At 38.7% G+C, this 9,906-nt stretch overlaps 1 long non-coding RNA gene across 1 annotated transcript; it reads right to left on the bottom strand.

Annotated features, from left to right (window-relative positions):
• Positions 1-2,813: 2,813 nt before the first annotated feature.
• Positions 2,814-9,890, bottom strand: LOC139763191 (uncharacterized). The gene is made up of 4 exons (XR_011716059.1): positions 9,762-9,890; positions 4,817-4,984; positions 4,583-4,662; positions 2,814-2,939 (listed from the first exon to the last, which is right to left on the bottom strand). It is a non-coding gene; the product is annotated as an uncharacterized lncRNA (long non-coding RNA).
• Positions 9,891-9,906: the final 16 nt, after the last annotated feature.

Here is a 9,906-nt window from a genome sequence, read left to right as displayed (position 1 = left end):
AAAGGTCTATGTGGGCTTGGCCCTGAATGAGGACGTTCCTCCTCTGTTCCTTGTTTTGGTCGACGTAAATATCGTTGGGTTTCACCGTGAATATAAAAAAAGAGGTGTATTCCGGTATGCCAAGACCTGCCCTGACAGATATTGCTTCCCCATAGCAACTGTACCGCCGGTTATATAATCGCTAGTTTACTACACCACTCAACTTAGACCACTCTCCCCTTCCCCCAATCCGTCTCTCTCACTCTCTTGTAACAAACACATACACACACTCTCTTTCCGCCTTTCACGTACAAGCATGCATATGCCTTCAAAGGCACGCAAACGCACAAAAATATGAAAAAGTGTGTGGGTGTGTGTGTATGGGAGGAGGAGGGGGTCTTCACACTGTCTCAGACCATCCCCCCAACCTCCCCTAAGTCTGGTTTCACCCCCAACGGATCGCTTGGCGGAGTGTTTCGGGCTCGTGCCAGCGACACATGCGGGCGGCACCTAACGCGTGCTCCCCTCCCCCAAGATTCACAAAGCTGCCTCACATCATCGCTATTTTCTTAACGTTCTCGTCGCACGTCCAACACAGCAGTTCGGTAAATGACACAGTAACTCGAGTAATTTCTCTCTCGGACTTCCGTTTCACTTCGAAATGACGATACATGGATCACCTGAAGATTCCCCATGTTTCTTTTAGTGTTTTTTTTTTCTAGGTTTACCGTAACACACCTAAATTAACTGAGGGTGGTGAGGAGTTTGGGGGGGAGGGGATCTTCAAGTAAATATACGACTCATTCTCTCGAACTTCCTTTGTTTCAGTTCGGTAATTCACTGATTCACAGTTTTTTTCAGACCTCTTTGTTTCTCTTCAATATGACACTAAACCCAGCAACCTTTGTATATTTTTTTTTTCCTTTTCCATTCGATGCGACACTAAACTATAATTTCTTCAAGCCACTTCATTGCATTCGAGTCGACACTGTGCTTGGCTTCTTTCCAACCTCTTATTTTCAGCTGGATAAATGAGACACTGTATTAATTTTTCAGTCTGTCCTTTGCTCCACTGTCTCGTACTGTTTCTTGAAATACCGCTCTCTTAAAACACTTTCAGCAATCTCATTCCTAAGAATGCATTTGATGAGTTACACATTTTTCTTAATTCACCACAGGCTACAGATTTTCAGGCCGAGAAACCTGCACAGTATTGGCAGTTGACTGTTCATTAATTCTGATGATCGTTAATGAGGGAACGTTAGAAGGCGATCACACAGCGTTCAGTGTAACGGTAACACCAAGTGGGTCTCAGTGCACTCATCCTGGGCTAGGTGTTGGGCCCGTAAGCGAGGTCAAAGAAAAATTATACGCAAGGTCACTCGATGGGTAAGACTTGATGGCTGTGGTTAGTAGGCATGAGATGGTGGCAGGTCAACGGTATACTGACATACACTGCTTGAGGTCATGGTAGGATGACAGAGGTGGGGGTAAGAGTATAAGGTTATCAGTTTAGGACAACAAAGGAAAGGGTCGAAATGGTAGAGGTGTTCAAGTACCAGCAGGTTGGTTACGGGTAACGGCTACCATGCGGGACTTCGGAAGATCGTCTGATGAAAGGTCAATGGGCGAGATCACACGGTCATGGTAACTACTGGTAGGGTCAGGTCTAGTGGATGGGGAGGGTTTGACCACCAAGTTCAGGTGACACGACTCACTCACCAGCACCGACTCTGTCCCACGCTCACCCCTCTTCCCCACTGACACTGTTGCCCGCCAGCTCAGGATGCCGCGCGCACCCGCCACTCTTCCCTTTGGCAAGGGGAGGGTAGCAGAAGTAAGGGAAGAAGGGGGGGGGGGGGGGTTGTTCTCTCTTCCTCCCCAGGCCAGTCTCCCCCCAACCCCTCCTAGGCCACCACTAACTTGGCACTAGCGTCACCACGGGAATTAAGCCAAAGGTACTCCCGGTAGTGCCACACACGGCTCTTGGTTCTTCTTGTCACAAACCAAATATCATACTGAAGAACTAGCCAAATATGATTTCCCATCATTCCATTAGTTGAACGATGCTCACACTGGAGGCATCCAGAAAATCTTTCATGAAATGTTTCCGTCTTTTGCAGTAGGAATATACCTAATTTCCCTTACCGGATGTTAACTGTGGCAAGGCTGTAGCCTATTACGGAGCTCAGTTAGTTAATTACGATGAATTAAGACACACTAACTGCATACTGTATTATGAACTTGAATACTGAGGTACAGTTTCGTGAAGGAGGCACGGGTGAACTGGTCCTGTGAGGGTGGATAATCTATGGCATAGTGCCAACAACGACACTTTACTGCCAACAGCAGCAGGGCAGGCCAGAAGCTGTGCACACACACCTGCTGTCCAGCTGTGTTACACTACCACGGTCACAAAAGCTACCCGCTCTTCCCTCACTGTACGTTGTAAAGATACACACACTGCACTATCACATTACCTTTCTGCATCACTCTGCATATAACAGCCAGTGAAAGTAGTTCTTCCGAACACACCTGACAGCCGCGGAGTTATATTGGTATTACGTGCCTGTAAACAGCGAAGCAAGCATCCAGTCATATAAAGGAAGCAGTTCTCTTTAATTTTCTACCATTTATCCAGCTCATAAGTGCGCGTCTGTTAATTATTTACTGGTTAAAAAAAAATCTATTACAAATAGATTTTTTGTATCTACCTTAAACACAGGCACACACAAACACATTACTATTGCAGCAAACATGGTGTTCCAAAATGTACAATCAGTTTACCACAGATACAAGAATCCACTATAAAGTAAGGGGCACAGAAACACCGCTTACCCAGTAAACATTCTATTAGGTGATAAGCGAACATGTACAGTAGATAAGGCGACTTCTCTGGCTGTCAGAGATCTCCGTCAACCTCCCTCCTCAAGGCCCGCCCATCCACCACTAACCCGGACCTGAAGAGGAAAACATCCCACACATTACTTTGTTTTTCTCTTAGGAAGAATATACGCGTTGTAGAAATCCAGTTAACTGTTGAGCCTAGAAGAAGGGAAAAGGGAAAGTCTCAAAAAGAGTCTCATCGAAAGTAGTCTCCAGACTCCGCTAACACCGACCGTATATATTATGTATACAATGCAAATAAGATACATAAGTATATATACAAATATATATAAATATGCATACTATATATCAATGAGTATATATAAATATACATTAATAAGCAACTTGTATTGCCAACCTTCCTACCTAAAGGAAAGCATTTTTTTTTCTATCTCCTCATAAGAAAAGGCATGATAGATAGAAGTTATTGAAATAATTATACAAAAGGAATCAAAACATCCTCACAGAAAATGTATTTGCTCCTTATTATCTATCAAGAAAACTGCATCGTTTCACACGAATGTTGTCACCGAGTTCATCATCGTCAGCAATTTAATATTGCAGACGAGTTTCTGACAGATGGACAAGCATGCTTTAAGCATGCAGTCGATAGCCACTGAATGTACAAATACATTCTAACCACATGAACTGATCTCTGAAACTCTGTAACTGCAAACTCTTCAACAGCGCCCCTCCAGACATTCGGTTACATGTAAATTAAAAATGGTGTCAATTAGAGAAAGAGGGCCAACACTGCCACAAGTGTACACGAAGCGTATATCAGGCCTTAGAGGTAAACCTATACAGCTATGCTCAGTGTGCCGATACGAATTCTGTAGATTTTGTGCACTTATGATTAGGAAGACTTGTTAACCTTATCCTACCTACTTTCATCAAGATCTTGATAATACAAATATATAATACACAAGTTTGCATTCCTGACACCAGCATTCCACTACACAGTAAACGTTACGCCAATGTTCAGCATATCAGCCTCCCTCACATCCTTTCAACAATAAATAATGAGCAGCTTGTAAGTTATTGTCCACAGTACTATACGATAAGTTCATGAACTAATCCCGGCACAGCCAGTCTAATAAATATTTTCGCGTTCAAGTCTACGAGTAAAGTCGTGAAAAAACATTTAATTTTTTAGGCAACAGCTGCGTATATGTGTACCCACAACAACGATTCATTTAGTAGAAACAAATAAAGTCAACTTTTCCTCGGGTACTGACAGTCCTGCTTCGTAAAGAGAAAGAAAAAGCAGCTTACATAATATACCTGACGAGCTGTCTGGTGCTGCGTAACCTAATGAGACGACAAGGCACACGACCACAAGCCGAAAGAGAAAAGTAATGAAAGAGAAAAGTAATCAGCACAATCCTCACAAAACCATACTATCTCTATTCAAGATTACATTCCAAGAGTTCATCAGGCGCCTAGTCCTTGCTGACAGAAATAATAACAGGCAAGATTACCAGTGAACGTATTGATAAGTGTTTATTATTCCCTGATGTAGCCTAAAATTTTAATAGTTGCTCCACTATATATATATATATATATATATATATATATATATATATATATATATATATATATATATATATATATATATATATATAAAGGATGTTAATCAAAACAACAGTACAAACAAAATTTATGTAAGAGTTGCAGTTAGTTGCTGCATATTGCATGTAAAGTCAAATCTAACAACCTTTTCATAGTGGCAGGCAGCAGAGATACCCCATCAGCCCATTTTCTTCGGATGCATTTTTTTCCCGTCTTCTCTTTCGTCTGCGAAAGGAATGGTACTTAATTAAGCAAGAATTAACGCAAAATAGGCAGATAACTAAAACACATTTTCGTTTTTTCAAACCTGAGCGAGTTCCCTAGATCTGTTATGTAATGTAAATCACTTTACACATAAACAATGAAGCAGTCTCCGTACCTTGTACAGGCAGCCAAAATCATGCTCCATTGCCGTACACTTGATCCTAGGTGCCGTGTCACTAGCGCTGAAATACGTAACTCTCGACGTCACACACACCAAGGGTACTACTGGCGCACAAAACTTGGAGTCGCTGCCTACACAGGCACATACGAACTGCAACGCGTTCTTCAGGGTACATCACATATATGGGCTTAGTAATGCTACACTCACTTTTGCTTTGAAAAGAATTCTGATACTTCAGTGGCAACTGTTTAAGATACAACGGGCCTTCATCAGTTATTATGGCACCTACGTTTGACTATGGACAACAGGTACAGTAGAACTCTGCGAGTGGAGTGACTGGAGACAGCCTAAAGTAGCACTACGCCGCCAAGTCTCTCGTCAGGGAAAGCTGCCAACAGCGGCCAGGGATACTGCTATTCGAGTGATAGCGATTTATGAAACGCTAAAAAAGTACCCAAAAATCCCTTACAATAATTAACTTTGTAACTTGGACCTCATGAAATTCATATAGAAACTAATGCAGTAACTATGTCATAATGACCAGTCATGCAGTGCTTCACTTATGTAGAAAGGTCGACAAGGCACGGTCATGCTCCACCTACGGCCATTTCAGACTAGAATGAAAAAAAGAAAAAAAAACTATTAATCCGAGCTCCTCAGGCGTTATTATATCAGACAAACACGGAGTGGTTTTGTATTATGAAAAATCAATACAATTTCGTCAGGCTGGCTGTGCCCCCTTTATTTAAAAAAAAAAAAACAAGTGAAAATCAGGGCTTTACCTTTACTTCACAATTGCATGACTTCTTTCGTTTTAGAAATGTACTGAACAGCTTAACCAGGAACCAAGTTCAAGCTCTACTCCTTTAATCTGTCTAGATATTTGTTGATTTGGCACATAAACCAATGTCCATACTTCATTGCTTTGTAAACATTTGTCCACTGCGTCACTGAAGTTCTCCAAAGGGTAATCCGTTTTTAGTATCTGCCTACTGTGAATATTTATCCAATTGTAATCATGGGATGTCCTGGTATCTGATACTGGTGTTATTTTAGTCTTCCATAACATGGTTTTAAGGTACAAAAAATCTGAGATTTAAACTTCCATGCATTGTATGCATACTGCATAATGAATATCAAATCCAGCTGGAAAATGATTCCCATACCTTAAAAGGCAAACATGGGGTAAATTATAGGTATGTACCAAGAAGACCAACTCCTGAGTTTTCACCTGCTGTTATGTTTTTAGCAATATATCCACAATTGCTTTAGTATAGCCATGCATTTTTGGTTCATGAGCAGCAGAATTATGTTAGTAAATTTACAATACTGTTATTTCCTAATTTTTCAGTTTACAGTGCTTACTACACTTTATGCACTTTTAGAGGTAATGTATAAATCTGTATCTAATTACTGTTTATGTTTACTTTATATTACCATTTACACATGGTAGATCAAATGCATCAGGTGTACCATCACAAGCAGCCATGAAATTTAACCACACCAATTTTGAGCACTTATATCTCGCCTAATATTGATAAACGATTAAACTTTAGGACATAAATGTGTTGATTTTAGAACCGTCAGTGATTAAAACAATCCTCTGATTTGCTAATAGTTGCCTCTTCTATAAAAAGTATGTGATTAGTAAATTTTTCAGTGCTATTTTATCTATCAGTTTCTAGACCTCATAAAGACATTTTGTTGGCACAGTACATATATGAAGGAGGGTGCAAGGAAGAAAAGTTTTTTCATAGTGACCATTAAGGCATGGACGAAATATGCCCAAAGCAAAAGCCATCTTGGGTTAAAGAAAATTGTAAAAGAGAAATCAAAATAACCAGGGCTCCACTGGTTTTTTATGCCCGACTATTAAAGGTACAATGGTTATAGGATGAGGGAAAGACAAAAGAAGGAAGAAAATTCATAGCTTACATGTTTGAGAGAAGGCAATATCATAATAATCAATCCCTGCATGGCCAGTCTCTACACAAAAACTGTAGGAAGCATCAACCAAATACATATGCTTTGCTGACACATGCAGACAGCCCATAGGAACAAAAGCCAAAATAATACCTGTAGAACAAAAGTGAAGAGCAGCAACATTACAGCATACAGAAAAGGATGATTGAAGTGAATTAAGGAGATTGAAGGCTTTTCATTCCACTCCAATTAATTAGAGAGGTGGAGGAAAAAAGCCATCCAAGATGTACAGTACTTTTATTTAAGAATGAGGAAATTCTCCAAACAATATACCACAGTTATGCAGAGAAAATGCCACAATATATATATAGGAACCAAATAAACTTGATCTGACCTTGCCCTAACCAATAAGAAAAGACTAAGTGATTACCTTGGTTACTTTTGGTTTGTGTTACAAGTCTCTACTGTTACTACCTAATTCTATGTTTAGTTAAAAAACTACGTAGTTAAAATTGAGTAAATTTTGCACTTTGCAGTCTAAACCTGGGAGACAGAAGTTCTTTGGATACATAGTGACTGGGTTTGCTTCTTGAAGCTCAACCTACATCAGCCTAATGATCTACCAATGCCAGACACAACGATAGCTACTACAGTATCATTAAATGCAGTCGAGCACTTCTTCCTTCATGCAAATAAGCATTCATATTCTTGAACTTCCTCTATAATATTTAGTTCTCATATATAATTTGTAACAATAACAAACTGAAAGGTTTATATTTGATCAATCAACTGATGTACATCTTGTATCCCCTCCAACCCCCTTGCCCACAATCAGCCGTGAAGGTGACCACAATGTTACATTAGTGTTTCAAGAAAAAGTTGTGATCCCTTATCTAGATTTATCTTAACAAAATGAAATGGCAGCTTTAATAATTCCAGGTATGAATGCATCTGTAGAGCAGTTTCTCTGCTTTAAAAAGTGAAAAGACATTTCCTAGAAAATTTCAAGGCTAAGAATGACTTCAAAGCTTAGCCCAGATCTCATCAGAAAATGAGTTATTAACGAATCTACAAAGAGTGCCCGATTTTTATGCAAAAGTGATCCTTTCACTCCGACAATAAGACGTATTAAATTACAATTAAAATGATAAGTTAAAAGCATTTTAATCCTAATTGTATATGTGACATGAATCTAAGAAAAAATATATTTACCGTTATTCATGCTTAATATCTAGTTGACAGCAGAGTCAGACAATACAGCTTACCTTTGTCATTATGTGTCACAGAACTTAAACTCAGATAAAACAACCTTACTTCACAAAATGTAAAATCATATTTTCAGAAATGGTTAAACAGTATTACAAAAAGTTTTGTCTTTCTGTCAAATGCAAAGCAAATTAATTGTTACGGCTTATACACTTTTGCAGTCAAGTGTTGACTTCACATAATTTTTAAAATTTTCAAATGACATTACCACTTCTCTGTGCATAAGAAGTGGTAAATTTCCAGTTCTGCAGTACCACTCTATTACTTTTGAAATATAAATGATTTTGTACTGGTAGTTTAGTAATTTATTACTAAAATTATTTCAGAGAAAGACTTTTACAAAGATCAGGGAAACTGTACTATAAAACGAAATCAAATACTTGAAGATATCAACAGAATCCAAGAAAACCTATTGTATCCTCTCCTACTAGCCAAAATTTACCTTAATTTTCAGAGTTCCTGGTAGTACAATTCAACGACATTTCTATCTGCACCCATGTGGCACATTTGTTCAGCAAGTTTACCAGTCATCACTGGCCATTTTGAGCATTTACCATGTGCTAAAGCATGAAATGGCCTGTGACTGGATGTAAACCTACCATGGCAAAAGTATATTTAACAAACATCAAAAATTAGGTTAATTTTGACTATTTACAATGTTAAGTGAGGTACCCATGAGGTATCCTTAAATCATGTTGATTTCAACAAGAGTATTGCCTAGTTTTGTATTAATAAACCCCTCATTTTCCCTACTTATCATACATCACAGAATAAAAGTTATTCTATTCTCTATTCATGCTGTGCCATACAAGTACCAATGCAAACTTGTATCATTTATATTCCACCAGAGAACCTCTGTCCCGTTAATCATTTTCCAACAATACTGTGCCTGTGATTTGTATGTGGATTCCAGTTACTGCACTTAAATTTTTTAGACTCATTAGGGTAATTCATCGGACTAAGTATTCACTTGCTCATATTTTGCACTTGACCCTCAAAACACATGTACCAATATTTCTGTTAACTGTGCAATATCAGCTTGTAAAATGGTAATAAAATACTAAAATATACAGTGGTACCACTATCTGGAACAACTATGTTTAAAGATAAGTAATAGACATTAAGTTGGATTGTAGGCAGTAGACTCTACTAGTATTAGCAGTACTATACTTAAATTTCGTACTTAAGTCTTACAGGTGAAGCAGTTTATTGGGGACATTGCTTACTGGGGATTTCCAAACTAAAACTGCAAATTACTCTTTTTTACCCTCGAAATATTAAATGAAATATTTCTAAGCAATCCTAGTGGTTTTGAATTTTAGCATAGGGTTGTGTTCTAAAGAGCAATTTATAACTTTTCCAACAATTAGCTATTTCATTTTCATTATCCAGCGTCATATTCTGTTTTAAACGATGCACTTTAAGATATATGAAGCTAGGTTCAATAACATAAAAAATAGGATAATTCTAACACGATATTCTAGAAACTTCCTCGCTTAGTTCTCCGATGAAACAATAAACCTCCAGTGTGAATTAAATTAACAGTGACCTAGAGATATGTAACCCATCTAATGCCTCAAATGAGAAAAATCCTCCAAATTACACTGATGCTCTCAACTTTGGAAAGCACAGGATTAAGGAAGTGAATCGATCGAGATCGTGTGGAACCCCTCTTTTGAAAGGTCGTTTATATCCCAATATGAGTAAATATCTCAAAAACACTATAATGGAATACACAGCAGGTACTTACTCTGTTGGTGTGTGCCTATGCTCGATGATAACCACGTCATCGTCGTCGGAATTCCAGTTAAAGTTATTTTCCACATCCATTTGTTGTGGTTCAGCCATCTTGCACTTAACGGAATGGCTCGAGCACTAGCCAGCGGCGGCCCGCA

Source organism: Panulirus ornatus, chromosome 46, assembly GCF_036320965.1.
Source record: "Panulirus ornatus isolate Po-2019 chromosome 46, ASM3632096v1, whole genome shotgun sequence".
NCBI lineage: Eukaryota > Metazoa > Arthropoda > Malacostraca > Decapoda > Palinuridae > Panulirus > Panulirus ornatus.
This window is presented reverse-complemented; position numbering and strand designations above follow the sequence as displayed.